Consider the following 12,451-nt stretch of genomic DNA (forward strand, 5'->3'; position numbering starts at 1 on the left):
AACTATAAATACCACCTAGTGTGAACAAGAGTGAAGTCTTGGAGTTAAGAAAAAGAAATATCTTGCTCCGTTCCTCAAGGAATTAGACTTATGTGTTGGCATCCCTCTTTTGCAAGCTTCTGACCCATTCGTGTGTTTCAATCCCATTTGACAAAGAATTCAAAGACCTTAAATTTCTCCAGCCATTATCATAAAGCCAGAGGAGAACAATCCACGTGTGTTGCCTCATCAAGGAAAATAACAAAGCACAAGCTCAGTTATACGATGTGACACGAAGGAACACACATGGGAGAGGAGTTGCTCATCCCTGTCCACAAGAAGAGCTTCACAACTTGGGTGGTTTTAGATATTGGAGCACCCAAACACTGAAACCACACTTCCTAAGCAGTTCTCAAAGCCATTTATTCCCTCTGTTACAGGAGCAGCATTCAAGAGACATTGGGGCAAAGCACGGGAATTTATGTCACAAACTAAGATGTCCTGATGGGTACAACCTTCCTCCCACAGACAATAGCAGCTCGCTTTGCTGTTGTTCTTCATACAGAAAATAAACACACTGGTGACCACATAGGCTTGTGTGCTGTTCAACAAGTGAGAGCGGGCACTTGGCAGATATTTCAAACTGAAGCTGGCTAGGAAGTACATAAATGAAGGTTTAAGGACACATGGAATCCGAAGAATCTATATTAAGTGCAGCTCCACGCTACCACATTTCATAAAAACAGAGTGGTTTGGGTTGGAACGGACCTCAAAGATCATCCAGTTCCAACCCCCCTGCCATGGGCAGAGACACCTTCCATTACACCAGGCTGCTCAAAGCCTCATCCAGCCTGGCCTTGAACACTGCCAGGGATGGGGCAGACAACTCCTCTGGGCAACCTGGTCCAGTGCCTCACCACCCTCAGAGGGAAGAATTTCTTCCTTAGATCCAATCTAAATCTCCCCTCTTTCAGTTTAAAGCCATTGCCCCGTGTCCTGTCACTACACGCCCTTGTCCAAAGCCCCTCTCCAGCTTTCTTGGAGCCCCTTTAGGTACTGGAAGGCTACTGGAAGGTCTCCCCAGAGCCTTCTCTTCTCCAGGCTGAACAGCCCCAACTCTCTCAGCCTGTCTCCATAGCAGAGGTCCTCCAGCCCTCGGATCATCTTCATAGCCTCCTCTGGACCCGCTCCAACAGCTCCATGTCCTTCTGATGTTGGAGACCCAGAGCTGAAGGCAGTATTCCAGGTGGGGTCTCAGGAAAACAGAGCAGAGGGGCAGAATCCCCTCCCTCGCCCTGCTGCCCACGCTGCTCTGGATGCAGCCCAGGACACGGTTGGCTCTCTGTGCACGGTGTCGGTCATGGTGAGCTTCTCATCACCCAACACCCCCAAGTCCTTCTCCTCAGGGCTGCTCTCCCATCCTATAATGACTTAAAAATTAGTGACTTCGCAGAGAGAAGCGTAAAGATTTCTCAAGAACCAAAACCAGCCTGTGATAAGATTAAGGCAACTCAGATGAGGTGGGTGCAAAGACATTACAAGACACCTTATGGCTTCCCCCGGATTAGCAATGGGCAGAAACCGAAGCCAATGCCCAGCAAAGAAATAAAACAGTAAACGAGGAGTGACTATCAGAGGAAGCCCTTGGTTCCTGAAGTTGGAGAAGAAAGCGACTTGTTCTACCCTTTCATACTCATGTAGACTTAAGCACTGAGTTTATCTTTTAAAACGAAGTAAAGCTGCACCACAAGTACTCACGGAGATTTGTAGCCAAGGAAAGCACATCCTGATGATAACGTTCCTTTGCCCTCCAACACATGGCCTTGGACTAGTTACGCCCGCCAGATTTCTTCACTTTGAGCTTTAGCATTTATTTCACAAGCACCAACCTCGTTGAGCAAAGAGACGTTACTTTATTCCACCCTCTTGGTTTTAACATCCTGATCTAAACCAAGGAGTGGGTGGGTTTTGTCCCGTGCAGAGACTTCTCTCCTAACCATGGGAGAAGCCAGAGTACTGACTACTAGTCCGCTGAACGGCACCAGCCTCCCATCCAAATCCATCCCCTCTGCCAGATCTTCCATTAAATCAAGAAACAGCCAAACTTCGAAGAAGTCACCTGCCTCTTGCAACGACAGGTCACCTTCAGGCACTATCTTGAAATCATATTTTCAAGATTAATTACTTCATTACAGTGCCCGTTCCTCTTTCACGCAAACAGCATAACCTTGAGAAAGCTGAAAAACAAGCCCAATTCTTCAGCCTACAAGGCAGTTCTTCTGCAAGGAAAGAGAGCACCTCTTGACAGCATCTATCTACAAGGCCCAGCACCTGCCTGTACATCAGTCAGTTTGCAGAAGTCATCTTTTGTGGTTCGGAACCTGAAAACGGCTCTGTCTTCAGCTATGAAATAACCCTTGGAATCACCGCGTGCCAAAGAAAACTTCGTGCCATTTACAGCTTCTCAGCCAGGGTGTGAAAACCGACAGGTGGCACAAGGACATTGGAGATTTTTCAGAAGAAATTCATGCCATGAAAACACAGGTGCAACTGGAGCACGAGCAAACACACCAAGACGCACAAAGGGTACGTTTGGCACAATATCCCACCTCAGGTGGCCAACAGCAACATCTAGCCAAGACCACAGGAAACACCAAAGCTCTTTGAAGACCATTTCATGACCTGCAGTGCTACTACCACAATGATGCTGGACTGATTTTCCCCACTTGAATGAAGGTTCACTTGAATTTTCCCCACTTTCTGAATCTATGTAGCCTTCTGGTGCCCACAGATCGCAGAATAGTGCCCTGGAGCTTGCATCAAGTGAGGTATCTCATCTCCTTTTTGAACCTGCAGCCTCCAGAGCACATTTGAGGCGAACCAGTGCCCTTGCTCACAGAACCAGTACTGCATTCCCAAAGAAAGCATCCCCAAAAAAGCGAGACTCGATACACTTTCAGCATGACCAACCTCGACATCTACATCAGAAAAGTCTTTTTCTAAAGGACATGTGCATCGACACAAAAGGACAAGAACTGCAAGAATACTGCTCTGTCACAGAACCCCACTGATTTGATTCTCAGTCAGCTGGTTAAGAAAGTTGAGGAGAGAAGGACACTGAAGACAATCTGACATCTGCTGCCTTTTAAAGGAAACGCTGAAAACTGGACTTCCCAGCATCTGAAGGCTCAACATTAAAACAGAAAATAAACCTCAACCACGGTGGTCTGGCCACCATCTCTCTACAGGACATATCTCAGGACAAGGTGAAGTTGTACATGGAAAACCAGACAGCCTACCTAAATAAAGTCAAGCCTTCATTTGTGATGGATTATTGCTTGACCACGTCTATAAAGTACCAGTCAGATGTCCAACAGCTGCCACAACCTCCTCAGGGGACCTCGCTTCGTTACCTGCACTCAGTGACTTACTACAACACTGCAAACCCTTGCTGCTGCTTGAGGAAGAGAAGATGACAGCAACCATGTATTTGCCTTTAGATGTCACTTACTGTTACCTGTCAGCTGGCTAGGAAGCAAGTAGGACAGGATCTATCTGAAGCTTATCTGGTCTTTAAACTGAAAGTGGGCAGATTTCAATTCGATGTAAGGAAGAAATTTTTTACAATGAGGGTGGTGAAACACTGGACCAGGTTGCCCAGAGGAGTTGTGGCTGCCCCATCCCTGGCAGTGTTCAAGGCCAGGTTGGATGAGGCTTTGAGCAACCTGCTGTAGTGGAAGGTGTCCCTGCCCATGGCAGGGGGTTGGAACTAGATGATCTCTGAGGTCCCTTCCGACCCAAACCGTTCTATGATTCTTCCACAGAGCACACTTGCAAACACAGTAGAGTACAGCTCGAGACCTCTCACACCAAAGGATTTCTGAACGGTGAAGATGCTGCTTCCAGGAACAGTCTATCTGAGCGCAGAAGAGTTACAGCAGCCAGCAAACCCGCGCTCGTTAGCGGGGCTGTTCGTCACTCGTTACCTCAGTCACTGCTCGGCCTCTTCTGGCTTCCCTGAAACGGTACCTAACACAGGTGACAATGTCCACATCTCCTCCGGCCTCTCTTACACACTGACATGTTAAGAAAACAAAAGGATTAAGATTTCACAGCCTCTTACAGGAATTATTTCCTGGATTACTGCGGCGGGCGCGTGTCAGCGGTGGGGTTTTGGTTGTTTTAAGGAAAGGTCATTACAAGAATTTTCCCAATCCATGGACACATATAAGAAAGCAGCTTACACCTGATGTGGTGGTCACATACATGTTGTATCAATTAACAAGCTTTAATTTTCCTGGTGGTGGGGTTTTTTTTCCCCAGGAAAGCGATCGGGGAGACGAAGCATCCCTGCGCCGCTCGAGAACAGCCTTCCCAGATCTATTTACGACAGCACGACCGCAGAGTTTGGGTGCGAGTCAAAGCTCCATATGTGCTCTGCTTCTGGGTTTGATCTCACAGTAGCTTAGATACCTGGTGACGTGTTTAATATTCGATCAACTGCAAGTGCTGAAGCACAGGAAGAAGGTTCAAGGTGATGAGAAAAACTTCCAAAACCTTAAAAGTGAAACAATTAAGCAGTTACCTCCAGATTTGTCAGGACCCGAGGGAAGTAAACAGCAGGCAAACCTTTCTCAGAAAGCCATTGGTTTATCCCAGTAACATTTTTTATCTACTTTTCATGCTTTTCCTAGTGGGTATCTTCAGGTGAACCCCCAAATGGCTCCATCAGTCCTCTACGGCACCCCATGAGTCTGGAACACCGCTTCCACATCACAGAGCAGTTCAGACTCCTCCACCCCATCCCCAGGGATGTAACAGACCATGGTTAGCCTAGACTACGGCAGCCTTAGTTTAGCAGTCAGGCTGAGACAGGCTAAAAAAATGAAATTAAGCAAAGACAAGGCACCTCCAGCCCAAAGCAGCCTCCCAGAGTTGGCAGCTGTAGGTCAGGGTCACGGCTCTTCAACTACAGGGCAACACCCTGCCCGTAAGGTACAAGACACACCAGCAATGGGAAGCACCAAATCCAAGTACTCCCAAGCCTGGTGCTGGGTAGGAGGGAGAGATTTATACCCTGTGTGCCCAGAGATGGGTCAGGCAGAGCAGAGTAGTGCCCGAGTGTACCACCACCTCCCTACACCCAGCTCATCCTGGCCTTGCCTGGTCTCAGCTTCCTACTCTGCCCATGTCCTAGGTACAAGGAAGGACAGAGTGGGAGTCAAAGTCAGGCTTTAGGTGTCTCCTGGGGGCTGAAGGAGACAGAGATGAGCTGGTTAGAAGAGCTGAGTAGCTCATAAGTTACCAGAACAGCCCTACCTGGTACACTCATGCCAGATGGCTTATCCCATTCAACATCCAGCTACCCTAAAAGGCATCTTCCTGTTCCTCCACCCATCAAATGCCCTCAAGACCCTCCATTTCACCAACTCTGGCACTTGTTCGACTTCTCAGCGAGCCAACTCCAGAACTGCACAGCTTTCCATCAGGTTCCCAAGCTGAATCCCTACTCAGAGGTTAAAAAAAAGTCTCAGGGACAGCCTGAGGAAAGGTACAGGTAGATGGTATCATCTTTTTCAGCAGCAACTAGTTGTCGCACACTGTTGTTCCATCAAATGGACAGCTAAGGAACTTGTGAATAATTGGACGTTTGTGATTCTTCCAACACCTCAAAATAAATGCATGTACTCAAGGAGTTCTGCTTCTCCTCTTTGGTAGTTTTCATATCCTGTATAACAGCAGAACGCCAAGAACATAAAGGCTTTCATTTGTGTTAACCTGCAGTAGCAACAGCTTTCACTGAAACTGCAGCCACATCTCCCACCCTCCCATGTTTTTGAAACACTGGGATGTAGCACAGCCTCCCTCCTCCATCTGGCCAAGAGAAAACAGGATAGGAAAGGCTAAACTTCAAAACTAGCAAATATTTAGTAAGCAAAACAATTTGGTAGCATTTTGAAGAGGACTTATCTAGCAGGTACTCAAAGGAGAAACAAATGGAACTTGTGCAGCGATGACGACAGCCGGTGACCGCAGTGAAACCCAGCGAGCACATGGCCCATGAGCTCATGTCAGCAAGGTCTTACTGTGAGTGAGAATCCCCACGCAGTAGTTTTGAAAATTACTGAAAACATGAACCTGATGTAAGCAGCACAAGGGGAAGGAGTTCCAGGTGCTACTTCGAGTACTAGTCTCACATCTTACTAGAAGAATAGGACATTCAAGTTACCTCCTGCTTAAGCGATGCCAAAATTTTGTGGTAGGCATCTAGAACTTCTGAAAAAGCACCAAACCAAAGGCTAACGTAGCAAAATCCCTAATTGTGAAGACTGGAGCATCCACACTGTGCCCTGAAGCATTTCCAGCACCAGGTAAGTATTATTTCCAGCAGAAGCATCTCCAAACTAAACCAGCAGATACTTTGACCTCTGAAACCTTGAAGCCATTTGCAGAGCTGGACTTCTCTACCCAATTCATACTTACCATCAGGTACGGACCTGCCACCAGTACGCCCAGTTAAAGACCAACGAATTTATTCTTGAAGATCATCTGTGCAGTTTTTCACATGTTCGGATTCTTAAAAGCTGCATTGTGGCTGTGTTGACCACACTGTTCAGAGACTGACTGAAGGTCCAGCCAGGAGACCACCGTCACAGCCACCTTGGCTGTCCAGTACAGACACCTTCATGTCAAACGCACAACAAGGGGATGCACAATGGGATCTGGAGCAAGATTTCCTTGCAAGGAAAGGAAAAGAAATGGCACAGCTCTACTTTGAATAACCCACTCTCTGCAGACCCAGAGGAGAAAACTACAGATCAAAATTCAAGTACCAGATCATTCATCCCCAGCAGAAGAGTCCCCACGCAGTCTTTGCCCGTGGAGAGTTGTCTTGGAAGGACAATGCTACTTGAAGCCCTGTAGAGCGGGGATGTTTCAGAGACAAGAGCGGCTTGGACCTCCTAGCAGTCACCATCAGGACTACTCACCCCGTGTCCCCCAGTACAACATTGTGGCACTCTTTTCACCCAGCTGAAAAACTGAGACAGGAGTTGGTTGTCCATAGAAATACGAAATAAAATCAGTCTAGCAAAGCACAAAGGTTGACCCCAGAAGACCTACAGGTAGGTAGGAAGCCTGACTGACAACCAGAATCCATAGCAGGATGAGGACAGTGGCATATCTGCCACACAGACTTAGCCCACACAACACAAATTGCCCAAATAACGCTAATTCTCGTAAGACAGTTTGATCCCATCCTCCCCCTCCCAACACTACATTTATGGGAACATTAAAAACCATGGAAAAGGCCTGATAGCGTACCACAAAAAAAAAAAAAAAGGATCCATCATTGCTTGAAGGAAACTGCAAGGCTTGCACTGGGTTTTTAGCAAGGAAATGGAAATCATGCTGACACACAATTGTTCCACCCCCGTGTTCGCCTTCACACATTTCTTACAGGTCAATTTTGAAGAATTAAGTCTTGTTCAGCTAAACATCTGGTGGCTGTTGCTAGAGGAAACAGACTATCTGCAACACTGGAACAAAAATAATGAGTTACATAAAAGCCAGACTGCATGAGCAAGAACAAGTGTTTTGCCAGTCTATGAATCCCAAACATTACATGAAACCCCATGTTTAATTTTTGGGTTAGAAGAAAATGAAGCGAATCCATACGCACCACAGAAGTCCCGAATATTCGAGTTTCCTTTAAGTTCAGGAGAATATAATCATGCTGTATCGTAATTAACCTTCCAGCTAGCAGCTGCCCTCAAGATTTTCCATAAACAGCTTAAAAATGGACCAGTTCAGCTCTAGGCACTTTCAGATTTAGATCAAGTCAGTAGAAGTTGAAGTTATAGAAGATGGTTTTGATGATTAACTATTTGAGTTAGGGGCTCCCCCATGACTAGCAGAAGAATAGTTTTCCTTAACACTATTAACAGCACCTTTTTGGTCACTGTTCCCTTTTCTTCAGGATTTATCAGTGTTTGGAGACCAACACTCAATGCTACACTGCACTGAACAGAGGGCATGACTTCAGGCTGCATTGGGGCTGTTCAGCCTGGAGAAGAGAACACTCCAAGGAGACCTTCCAGCAGCCTTCCAGTGCCTAAAGGGGCTACAAGAAAGCTGGAGAGGGGCTTTGGACAAGGGTGTGTAGTGACAGAACAAGGGGCAATGGCTTTAAACTGAAAGAGGAGAGATTTAGGTTAGACCTAAGGAAGAAATTCTTCCCTCTGAGGGTGGTGAGGCACTGGACCAGGTTGCCCAGAGAAGCTGTGGCTGCCCCATCCCTGGAAGTGTTCAAGGCCAGGTTGGATGAGGCTTTGAGCAACCTGGTGTAGTGGAAGGTGTCCCTGCCCATGGCAGGGGAGTTGGAACTGGATGATCTTTGAGGTCCCTTCCAACCCAAACTGTATGATTCAGTGATTTTCTACAAAAAGTTGAGGAGCTCTAATGGTGTCAGCATTTGAGACCCTAATACCAAGTAGAGCCTTGTAAGATTACAAATTGTTGATACAGGCTTTACAAATCAAATCATCAAGTCCCACAACAGGAGACGCAGCATTCCCGAGAACATCTTCAGCAGCATACACCTCTAACATACTGGAATTGCACTTCACATTATGTACCTTTCTACAAATAGATATTGCTGTTCTTTGAGGAGAGCTTCAGCACTTAAATAATCCAGAAGCCTGATGGATGACTAATAGAACTAGAAAGCTTCACGTACAGAAGGATATTTTAGCTACCACACATCATCAGGATCGCCTTCGATATGCAACCAAAGAACAGTGGAGGACCTTACGGCTTTCACTGCCGTCTCCCTTTCTTTGATATGGGCTCCAAGACCGTGGGTCTAGCTAGCTTCCTTTGGCACCATCTGGAGAAGTCCACTCTGCAGTCAACCCCGATTGCTTATATGGCACAGCACCCTGCTCCCAAGCCACCACTGGTCCAGGTCTATTCCATGCCACTAGATACCAGACCTGCTACTATGCAGAAGGCCACACCAACACACTTGGTGAGCACAGGGAAGATGCACCACGTGAGCAACTGGTTAAAACAGGATTTTAACCGTTGAACCAGCAGCCACTGCTGCTCTTGTTCATTTATGCCATCCAGGAAAAGAAATCTGCTTCTAAAGCCACATTCTTCAAGCTGGACGTGGTTCACCAAGCACATTGGAAGACAACGCAGCAGAGTCGTGAGTCAACTCCCTCACTCGCATGGACAACATCTGTTTCTGGAGCACAAACGCAGAAGTTGAAGCACCTGGCACTGGTTTCACTGGTTTCCCAGCTCACTGGAGCTGGGAAAAAGTCAGGCCAGAGCACCTCTGCTGGGGGGTCCTGAGACAAGGAACATGCGGGCGAAGACCCAAACGCTCCTTGAACCAGTAATGACATGACGCACGGCGCTGGCTTACAGGAATACGGGCAAGTGGAAGTCATGAAATGGGAAAAACAGAGCTTGTTTAAATATTAAATTTAAATATACAGAAAGATAAAAGCAGGCAGGAACAGGATACAAGCGTAGGCAGCTCGGGAGCAAGATCCATGTCTGAGACAGCAGCACTTTTCCATGTCTCAGAACTGATAAAGGATTTCAGTAAGGCATTAGCAACCTGTACTGTATTAAAAAAAAAAAGAGACAAGATGGGTCTCCTCGTCGTATCATTTAGCAATCGTGCTGCCTGGCACTCTGTGCCAAAATCCCTGCGTGCAAGTGGCTGAACAGAAAGCAAAGAAGGGAACAAATCAGACATCGTGAGTCGGGTAGAAGTTTCACCCAAGTGAAAAAGCACACTACGATCCCAAACCCCACGGAAACAGGCTGATCTGATCAGGAAAAACGCTCCCAAGATCCCAGACATCTTACAGGCAGGACGAAGGAAAACAAGCCAGTGACTTTAGGCACAGAAGAAATGCTCCACGACATCACATCGACAAAGCTTTAGACTTCAGGGGCTTATCTTCAAGACAAAACAACACAAAACGAAGCACAGTCAGATGACTGCGGTCTCCGCTGGACTCGTACGCAGATATTAAAAGCGCCGTCCTGCAGCAGCCGGAATTGCTCCAGCTACAGACTTCTCAGACAATTACTGGCACTCCTACTACTGGCACCAAAAAAGAGAAATCTATTTTAGGGATGAAGTGCAAACTAATTGGAGATAAAATATCAAGCAAAAAAAAAACCTCAAACCCAGATTTCTCCTCCAGCCTGGAAGCTACCGGAAGCATGAAGCCATTGCCCATCCACCGGCCCCCCCTCAGCTGAAATGACCAAAAGCCAAGAGCTCATTAAGCTTTCTGCATACAAACACAAAATGGAAATTACAATTCAGAAAGAATTTGTTTTGGCACGGCACTTCCTAATGACAAAGTAATCCCAACAGTAATCCCAAAGGATGATACACCATCACGGCCCTAAACAACATGCCCCAGCTGCTTAATCAGTACCACTTCGCTGGCACCGGCTTCTGCGTGAGCAGAAAGAGAGTTTGTCACTATGTGTGTGGTTTCTTCAGAAGTCCAGAAGAGGAAATCCGGTGCCGGTCCCACTCCTGCACTACTCAGTAGGTACAACCCAAAACAAACCTCCTGCCAAGCAGAGACTCGCACTGCTCAAGGTCATCACTCCTATCATAGAATCATAGAATCATAGAATGGTTAGGGCTGGAAGGGACCTTCAAAGGTCATCTAGTCCAACCCCCCTGCAAGGAACAGGGATATCTCCAACTAGATCAGGTTGCTCAGGGCCTCGTCCAACCTGGCCTTGAACGTCTCCAGGGATGGAGCATCCACCACCTCTCTGGGCAACCTGTTCCAGTGTTCTACAACTCTCATGGTAAAAAATTTTTTCCTAATATCCAACCTGAATCTACCTCCCTCTATTTTAAAACCACCATTATTTATCTATTTATCGACTCACCACACTTGCTTTTTTGTTGGCTTTCATCACTGTTGCCTGTCCCGTGAAATCAAGGTATCTATCCACAGCGGAACCAGTCAGACACTCTCACCTACAAACGTTATTCCCTTCGATTTCTCCATTCTGGAGAAGAAAATCTTCCCAACACCTTCAAGTTTTGAGTTTTCTGCTTATTTTATCGGTCAAATGTAACAGAAGAGGCAACCGAGCCCGTATCTTACTTGTCGCACTGGAACAAACGCCCCTACACAGAGTAAATCAACTCTCCTCCTGGTAGCAAAGTTCAAGCACTTTTAGAGAAGCTTCAGTTCACCAGGAAGGATTCTGGACTCTCCCTGACTTTAACCCTACCCCATTTCCTTGTTGGAGATACTCATCACTGACAAGCAGGACTGCAGTTACCTACTTCTCAGCTCAACACTTACGTTGCTAAAAATAAAGCCAGGAGAGTAGAGACGGGATGTTAAGTTCCCAGAGAAGTTACTTCAGATGAAAAACACTGATAAAATTGAGAGGAGGGGGGAAAGAAAAAAATATTAAAATGGAAATAAGGATTGAACAATTTGCATTCCAGTTTCTAAGCATCTTTCTACAGGTTTGACAGATGTTTCACGTACCGTGGTTGTAACTTACTGGATTTTAAAGTATCTTCCCTTATATATGGTTGGTTTGGGGATTTTTTTTTAGGAAGGAATATTTGAGTTGTACACTAAGATGCTCCAGAACATCGAGCCACACGACACCCACCACACGTTTGGTAACTCACTTCTTACGTTTCTTATCCCAAGTCACAGGGCAGCGAGTGCTGGGGCACAGGAGCAGCAGAGCAGCCGGTCAGTCATATCTGTAGTGAACCTGGAAGAGAAGAAAGGATGTTTTAGGAAGTTCATACAAGCTACTTTCAATCTTGCTTTATTCTGCTAGGAAAAAAAAAAAAAAAAAAAAAGAAAAAAAAGCATTGTTTGCTGTTTTCAGTTGAATATGTCAGCTTCCAAGAACACTGCGGATGAAACGGAGCCAAAGGCTCCTACTTTTAGGAAAATCTAGTATTTCTCCTTACCCCATGTCAGGACAAATTAATAGCTTTCTGTGCAATACCATGCATTTCAGCTTAAAAGATGACAGTGTTTTCTTAAAATACAGTTGTTTCTGGCTCTTCAGTAATTCTAGTTTTTGGTAAACTTCTTTTCCCACCTTGGGAAAGAGGTTCCCAAACCTGAACTCCCCTGACGCAGCACCCCTGGGCTGGCTCCATCTCCTGCGATGCTCCAGGTGCTTTGGTCACAAGGAAGTACAAGAGTGTGGGTTTTGGGTTTTTTTGGTTTGTTTGGGGTTTTTTTATATTTGATTTCTGAGCGGGAGTGTGCTGTAACAGGGACGTGAAGGTTGAACCTAAATGAAACCATTTCTAGAAAACTCTGCCCTGGGTGACCAGAGACACGCTGTTCTGCATTCAAATCTCGGGCATTTTAACTTTCTTTGGAAGAAAACACATGGATTGTTCTAACAAAAATTAGAATTTTAAAAAGCA

General features: G+C 46.2%; 1 protein-coding gene across 3 annotated transcripts in view; it reads right to left on the minus strand.

The window, feature by feature from the left end:
* Positions 1-11,773, minus strand: part of CSNK1G1 (casein kinase 1 gamma 1) — a 94,550-nt gene extending 82,777 nt beyond the window's left edge. For all 3 annotated transcript variants that reach the window (XM_086620596.1, XM_086620597.1, XM_086620598.1), the window contains exon 1: positions 11,687-11,773. The gene's annotated coding sequence lies outside the window, so the exon portion shown is untranslated. The remainder of the gene's footprint in view (positions 1-11,686) is intronic.
* Between the last annotated feature and the right edge of the window lie 678 nt (positions 11,774-12,451).

This window comes from Tauraco erythrolophus, chromosome 14 (assembly GCF_009769465.1).
Source record: "Tauraco erythrolophus isolate bTauEry1 chromosome 14, bTauEry1.pri, whole genome shotgun sequence".
Taxonomy (NCBI): Eukaryota; Metazoa; Chordata; class Aves; order Musophagiformes; family Musophagidae; genus Tauraco; species Tauraco erythrolophus.